The sequence below is a fragment of the Dendropsophus ebraccatus genome, chromosome 5 (genome assembly GCF_027789765.1).
Source record: "Dendropsophus ebraccatus isolate aDenEbr1 chromosome 5, aDenEbr1.pat, whole genome shotgun sequence".
Lineage (NCBI taxonomy): Eukaryota > Metazoa > Chordata > Amphibia > Anura > Hylidae > Dendropsophus > Dendropsophus ebraccatus.
In genome coordinates this window covers 101177519-101186309 of record NC_091458.1, presented here as the reverse complement: position 1 = coordinate 101186309, position 8791 = coordinate 101177519, and positions in this window count along the sequence as shown.

Sequence of the window (8791 nt, the reverse complement as noted above, 5' to 3'; positions counted from 1 at the left end):
CATGTTGAAAAACAAGCGACTGCAACGATCAGCCGACATGAACGATGTCAGCTGATCGTTGCACTATATTCCACGGGACGATTATCGTCCGTGGCGGCTGAATACGGCCAATAATCGTTCCGTGGAATAGGGCCTTTACAGTGTGGTGTCATTGTTATTAGAGATGAACAACATGCAGCGGCAGTCAGTTAGGAGGCAGCTGGTCATCTGTTTTGCAGAGATAATGAAGCACTTGTCACTTAATTATTAATGTAAATTCGCTCATCTCTACTTCTGATGATCTGATGCTGTTTAAATCCTGTTGCTGCTGCCTACGATGCATCTCTTCTGACTCTTATTCTTTACCCAGGACTTCATTGTCTTCAGTGCATCTCTGTGAGAGCGCTCTCATGGAGATGCATTGAAGACACTCCCTTCCAGCCTCTTTAGATGTGGGACAGCCAGAGAAGAGGTCATGTTAATGCCAGCAGGATTTGAATAGCGTCGTAGCACTAGAATGATGCCGCAGGAAAGGGATCATCACAGGTGGGGATACCAGGGAGCCTGCAGCCAGGCCAATAGTTGCCAATAGTCTAGAGACAAAAGTGTGAATGAATGAAGACCGATGAGACCAAATATTTATGACTTTTGTTTTGGATTTCCCCTAAAAGTAAATTTTTACAAGGCTAAGCTTGTATCATGTTAGTTTTGTATATTACTAGTACTTTGAATCAGGAAACATGTTAAAAATATAAATCTACATTCCAAATGCTTGTGTGCCATCACACCGCTAAAGATGGCAGATTTAAGGTTATGTATATTAATGTTTGTAATATTTATTTTTTCATTTTACACATGCAATACATTTTAATACGATTTATAAAATGCACTCTGGGTTTTATACTGTGAAATCAGAACGTCTGTTTGTAAATTGTCCTTTTGTTTTACATGTAAATAATAGTGAATGATAAACACAAAATAATCGGCAGTGATTTTAAGCCTTTTCCCCACTAAATGGCATGTATAGGAAAAAAAAGCAGCCATGTTTTCATTATCCATCATGGCATCTAATCATGTACAATGCGTTTCAATCATATAAATGCTAACCGTCAACTGTGAACCACAGAAAGCACTAGTCTATATTGTTTGGAAACCGCCACTGCAGTTTTTGTGCCAAAACCAGAATTTGATTCAAAAGGAAAGAGAAGTACAAGTCCTGCCTTATATTTTCCAACCCATTTGAATCCACTTCTGGTTGTGGCACAAAAGCGGCAGTGGCAGTTTTCCAAAAGAACTGCCATGTGTGAATCCAAGCTTACTGTGCAAAAAGAATGGAGCCAAGTTCTTTATATGAGCCCCGAAACAGTTTAAGCAGTTTAAGACGAGTATAGTCTTTTCACTGATATGTCCACAAAGTGTAAATGACTCCTTTTTAAAGGGGAACTCCAGGAAGAGGTTAAAAAAATGGAACTTCTGCAGAAGGATAACGCATTACTTACCTGTCTATCCCAGTTTTTAAACTACCAAAAATCCATTTGTTTGTTGGGGGGGGCGGGGGGGTCAGATGATCATCACAGTCCCCCACCCACACAATCAGTAAAATTAGTGCTGCACCTGCTTCTGGTCGGTCAGAGATGGGGATCCAGCCAAGCCTCCTGTCTGCATCATCAGTAAACACACAATGTGAGACAGAGGCATGTAAGATTTGTCTCTTATGGAGGGATAGCAGAAGGAGCAGAAGACAATGTGAATTGGCACAGAGGCCATTTTTTTTTTTTCTTTTTTCTTCCTGGATTTCTATCAGCTACCAGTGTGGCAGAACCTCACAGATGCGGTAATACATTGTATAGACACATCTATATAACTTTTAATGTACTTTTAATAGAAAACAAGTTTTTCTTATCCGGAGTTCCCCTTTAATGATTGCAAATACTGTCTCCTAGTATACATTCTGAAAGTCATCTGTTTTTATTACTAAGAAAATGTAGACGTCAGAGTGATTGGTGACTGTTTTATATCTTTATGCTGTTTGTATTTTTTAATAGTTTACAACTGGAAAATTTATGCTTTTATATCCGAATTAGATATACGCATGCATTTAAAAATAAACCATGAATAAATTCACTGTAGTCTATTTTTTTTTCCCCCCCCCCAGAAATGTAAAGCGGTACCAATTTTCACTAATATCATTACCATGGTTAGAAAAAACACAAATGTTTTAGGCCATTTTCTGGATTTACCGCACCATGGGTATAATTTAACAAAGGGTGTAAAATATAGACTGGTGTAAACTGCCAACAGCAACCAATCACAGCTCATCTTTCAGCTCTGGTAAAATGAAAGCTGAGCTGTGATTGGTTGCTGTGGGCAGTTCGCCTCTTAGTAAATCCGGACGGGAAAAAGGAGATGGGGCTTTATTTAAGACTGGCCTACGAGTACGCCAGTCTTAAAGAATGTCCCCCCATGTGTTTTAGGGTACTATTACATGGAATGATTACACTGGCCAACAGTGAAAATGTTTCTGAAATGAAAATAGCTGGTTTGTAATAATTTTAGCACCCAAAAAACAAATATGTTACTTAAAAGTCATTTTTAGCTCTTGTTTCTGAGATACAGGTCATTTATGATTATGCAGGAATTATCAGGGAAATTTTTAATTTGTGACCTACTTAGGGATGGAAACTTTGACGAGATCCTACAAGGCAATGAGAAGGCGGCATGGCAAGCCTTCAGAGATGTTGTACGTGGCTTCTTGGGAAACAGACGAGTTGATAACTATGTTGATATTGTGAATAACCTTCTTATGAAGTATCATAAATTAGGCTGGGTTCACACTATGTATATTTCAGTCAGTATTGCAACCAAAACCAGGAGTGGATTAAAAACACAGAAAGGATCTGTTCACACAATGTTGAAATTGAGTGGACGGCCACCATATAACAATAAATAACTGCCATTATTTCAATACAACAGCCGTTGTTTTAAAGTAACAGCAAATATTTGCCATTAAATGGCGGCCATCCACTCAATTTCAACATTGTGTGAACAGATCCTTTCTATGTTTTTAATCCACTCCTGGTTTTGGTTGCAATATGAGGACCACAATACTGACTGAAATATACATATACTGACTGAAATATACGTAGTGTGAACGCAGCCTCAGGCTCGGTTCACGCTACGTATATTTCAGTCAGTATTGTGGTCCTAATATTGCAACTAAAACCAGGAGTGGATTGAAAACACAGAAAGGATCTGTTCACACAATGTTGAAATTGAGTGGACGGCCGCCATTTAATGGCAAATATTTGCTGTTACTTTAAAACAACGGCTGTTGTATTGAAATAATGGCAGTTATTTACTGTTATATGGCGGCCATCCACTCAATTTTAACATTGTATGAACACAGCCTTTCTGTATTTTTAATCCACTCCTGGTTTTGGTTGCAATATGAGGACCACAATACTGACTGAAATATACGTAGTGTGAACCCAGCCCTTAGGCTGCAACATGTCATTAAAAATACACTTTCTTGACTCTCATCTGGATTTCTTCCCGGACAATTGTGGTGCAGTAAGCGATAAGCATGGTGAGCGATTCCACCAAGATATTTTAAATATGGAACGAAGATATCAGGGCAAGTGGAATGCTTCCATGCTTGCAGACTACTGTTGGACATTATTCAGAGATGTACCAGAAGTACACTTCAATAAACAAGCAAAAATAAAGAGTTCTTGTGAATAGGTCTTGTCTGAACTGTTGTGTTCAATTAATGTATTGTGTTCTTGCTATTTTGTTCTTGCTATTTTGTGCTATTTTAAAGATTCTCCATGAAATATTTCAAGTTTAAACATGACATTTGTGTGCAATTTATACTCTTGTAATGAATGCTTCTTGCTACCTACAGCACATACTTCCATGGCGTGTATCTAAAAAACGAGAGCTAATTAAACAATTCTGTGGGTATATTTGAGTTTCTCAACCCAAAATTAGTAATATTTGCATATTTTCATCAAAGAAACATAAAAAAGTTGTTTTTTGTTGGCCTGTGTTATCGCTCTGTGTGATAGAGACAGTGATCACTTTCTGAAACTATCACCGGCTGATCGTTTATTTAGGTCCAGACCTAAAATTGTTGGGCGTGCATTGCTAGGTGTCATATATATGCGCTGCCAACGATTCAATAAACTGTACATTACCCCTCCACACTCCTGGTCTTCTCCTGCCCTTTGCTTGCTTCCTGACGCCATGCGCTGCAGCCTCTCTGAGCTGACAGGCCGCTAACCAATCACTGGATAGCACTGCCACAGCCAGTGATTGGCTAAGCAGCTCAGAGAAGCTGCAGCATCTGGTGTCGGGAAGCAAGAAGAGGGCAGGAGAAGACCGGGAGCATGGAGAGGTAATTTATGAACAGTTTAGGGCAAGGGCTGCACGGATATCGCTAACGACGTCCTTGCAGCCCTTTCTTAACGATAATTGAGCCGTATAACAGGCTTAAGGCCCTATTCCACGGAACGATTATTGGCCGCTACGAACGATAATCGTCCCGTGGAATAGAGTGCAACGATCAGCCAACATCGTTCATGTCGGCTGATCGTTGCAGTCGCTTGTTTTTCAACGCTCCGACGCTGCATTGAATAGGACCGTTGGCAGCAGACGCTGCTGTATCCTATGGGCTGCCCGGACGATCTAGCGATCACCCGGGCAGCCCTCCCGCACTCACCTGCTCGCTGCAGCCGCGTTGAATAGCGGCGGCAGCGAGCGGGGAACGAGGAGCAAACGAGCGCTGAGAGCGCTCGTTTGCTCCTCTGACGACCCGTGGAATAGGGCTTTAAGTATATGAATGCCGACCTAGCAGATCGGTGCTCATTTACATTATTGATTGGGCCCATCTAATAGGACCCCTTAGTTTCTCCTTGCAACCAGCACAAGACTAAAAATCTGTCTTCAATCAAGGGAGCTGTGATTGGGCAGGACCACCACAAATTGGTGTTCTATGCGGTCAATCTTCTATAAATTTCCTCTCCTGTTACCTCTCTTCCCCCAGTCCTTAAGGACTTTCAGCAGCTCGGTGACATTAGTAATTTTAAGGACAATTTGACCAAAACTGAACATTTTCTCTTTCCCAAGAGAAATTCAGTGCAGTCAGAGCTTCATTCTCTTTTCAATGGCACAAGGATTACATAGTATACCTGGTAGTTATAATCCCTTCTGAACTTAGCTCTCTTTTCGCTTTGAACTATACTCCTTTGCTGAATAGAGTCCTTTTGGACCTGACTTCCTATTTTCTGAAGCAGATGTTGTGGTTTGGAAGGATGGACATACTTCCTAAACTATTGTACATTTTCCAGACAATGCCCATTGTTGTTCTAGTGGCCTTTTTCAGAACTTTGCAACGGCTATTTCAAAATTAATTTAGGGTAAGAGCAGACCCCAGATGAAATACTCTACTTTCACACTACCTAGAGTTGTAGGTGGTATGGGACTTCCAGATTTGCGCACATATCATTATGCAGAGTTCTGCATTGGGTACACAACAGGGGATTGAAGAGGTGGGTCGACTTAGAACTCTCCCTATGCTCAACTGACCCCTCCTTTCTTCCATGGATACCTCCCATGGACTGCAAAGCATCTTCAAACCTGCCCTTTTTATTATCTGTGCTGTGTTTGGAATAGATGGGTTACCAAGTACAGGTTGTCTTAATCCCCGGAACTACTTTCTCCAATTCTCCAAAACCTGGCATTCCAGCCTGGATGGCAGACTCATAAATTTCTCCAGTGGAAGTTTTCTGCTTTCCCCAGAGTAAGCAACTGCATGAACGGTGATGCCATATCTCCTTTGGCCGCTTTACACTCCCAGTCCATAGGATGTTAGCTGTCCTGGCTGGTATACGGGCAACTGGCTTCATATATTTGGTCTCTCTTCCTGAGTGGTACCTATAAGTCAACACACAGATTTTGATAACCTAATTATTGCAACAGATCTTGGTCAGTACTGCCAACCCTGACAGAGCTACCTTCTTGGACAGGGGGAAGAGAACGTTCAACAGCTCATTTGATAAATAGTCTCTCCAGAAAATTTGCAAGCTCTACCATGACATCTCCATGACCTCTAAAACGAAGAATTATTAAATCAGCTCTAGATGGTACTACTGTCGAGTCACTCTGCACAATATGTTTCCGGAGGCCTCAGATCGCTGTTGGCGGGGCCGGACGGAGGCAGGAGACATGTTGCACATTTGGTGGGCTTGTCCTGGTATTCGTGATTTTTGGGATAGGATCCTAGCGATATATATACATTTTATGGAAAGGTTTTTGTCAACTTGAGACAATTGATCTTGCTGTCCAAGATGCCAGGTTCTTTTGCTACAATTAATAAAGGGATCTTTCAACATTTTCTGCCAGCTGCTTGCATGGTTATTCCGACATTGGAAGACACTCACTATACCTATTATTGCAGAATGGATAGGGGAACTTGGAGAAAAGAATGGAGGAAATCATAGCAGGCTCATGACTAGAGATGATCGAACAGGGCAGATCGGCATTTGACTCCCACTGCCTTCCCGTTCCATGGGGAAGGTGGAGACAGCCCGAGTACTGCCTGGAAAACAGGGATACAGCTTATTATCTAGGCAGCGGGAGTCAAATGCCGATGGTTCGGGTTCGTATGAACCTAAACATCGGCCCTGTTCAATCATCTCTACTCATGACTGCTCTGACAAGTTTGATAAAATGTGGTTTCCTAGGCACACATACATGGGCTCAGAGGAATTCAATTGTGTGCAGCAAGACCACATGCCTTCGGTGGAGCAAGGTAAAACCGACTTCTGTCCAGATACTGTGCTTGACGCAAAAATGGTATGGAACCAGCTCCAGCAAGTGCGTTAAAAAAGTAGAATTTTTATTTTATTACCATGAGTTAAAAATACATAGATATCCAAGAAACTGTCTGTTTTTTTTTTATTATTATATATAAAATACTTTGCAGCATGCAACTTGCAGGTCGCTTTTCATTACATGCTGTCTTGATATGTTATTTCTGTTTTTTTGTTGTCAATAAACACATAAAAATCTGCCTTCAGCATGATAACAAAAAAAGAATACTGGCTGTAAATTGCAAACTTGCTTTATTTCATATCTACTGATGATTTAGATTTTAAAAGTTAATGACAGGTACACTTTCAAAGGAACCTGACATTCACTTTTAAAACTGCTCAAGAAGACACATGGTACCTTTAGAATATTCACCTGTGTTTCTAGAATGTATAAAAATGCCAGTGTCAGCAGTTTGGAACCTCAATTACATTGAATGGATTTCCTTTAATGCATGCTATATGCATTTGAGCTTCATTTACATAATCACAAAAGACTTATCTCAGTGCTGAAAGAACTATGGAGTTTAAAAAAAAAAAAACGGAATTCTGAAAAGACCTATCTAGTCAGGGTTTTCTTTTTACATCTGTTTAACTGCTGGCGTGTTTTAAATAGATAAGGCTGATACACACTGTGCACCTTAATGTATACAATTATGCTGTGACAAGTTGGACCAACTTTGGCCTTCAGAACCACAGCTTTGTATTGTGGCATAGATTTCAGGAGTGTTTAAATTATTCTGCAGTAAGGGTATGTGCACGCTGAGGTCTTGCGGCAGATTCCACCACGCGCTCCCGCTTCACTCTCCGTCTGTGCCATTAACTCCATTCTATGGTCAGGCAGATTCTGCCATCTGTCCAAAGAATGAACGGGTTCAGTCTATGGGCGGATGGCGGAATCTGCCTGACCATACAATGGAGTCTATGGCACAGGCCGAGAGTGAAGCAGCAGTACGCGGGGACGAGTCCTCTGCGTGTTTTCCTCAGTGTGTGCACATACCCTAAGAGCTCTATTCCACAGGACGATTATCACTCGAAGCATTTTTAGATCATTCATAATTGAACAATAATTGTTTCATGTAATAGCAGACAATGATTAAACGACCAACAAGAAATCGTTGATTGTTTGATACCATTTGAGCCTATTTTATCATTGATTGTTTGCAAATTGTTCGTGCATCGTTCGGTGTAATGACTGCATGCAGTCATTCGCTGTAGTGACGGACGCAGTAGCCACAACAGGACGACCACAAAAACGATCATGGTTCCTTGTAATTGAGTGAACTATTTCAGGTCGTTCACCATAGCGGTCGTTTGAGATCGTTTATTGTCGAAAAATCGCTTCGTAACAAGGGAGAAAGGATACATCCCAGCCTGCCCCAGTCTGGGGGCTTGGGAAAGCATCTTTACTTTGGACTAGAGAGTAAAAGCATTTTTCTGTGTTACAAAAGCACAGCTGGTTATATGAAAGGTACCATTTGTCTCCTTGCCCTAAGAGTTATTTAACAGTGTCAGTAGTTTGGAACCTGAATTGCAGCTGAAAGTTTCCTGTCCTTTTGCATCTTGTACCCAATCTGTGTGCAGTCGCTTTTGTCAGAGATTACTATTAGAGATGAGCGAACCCCGAGCATGCTCGAGTCCATCTGAACCCGATCGTTCGGCATTTGATTAGCGGTGGCTGCTAAAGTTGGATAAAGCCCTAAGCCTATGTAGAAAACAGGGATATAGTCATTGGCTGTATCCATGTTTTCCAGACAACCTTAGAGCTTTATCCAACTTCAGCAGCCACCGCTAATCAAATGCCGAACTCTCAGGTTCGGACGGAATCGAGCATGCTCGAGGTTCGCTCATCTCTAATTACTATGGATACATTCACACCAAGTGAGTTCCATTCTGACTCAATAGTGTAAGTGCTTGGAACTCACCCGACGTGGACATATCTA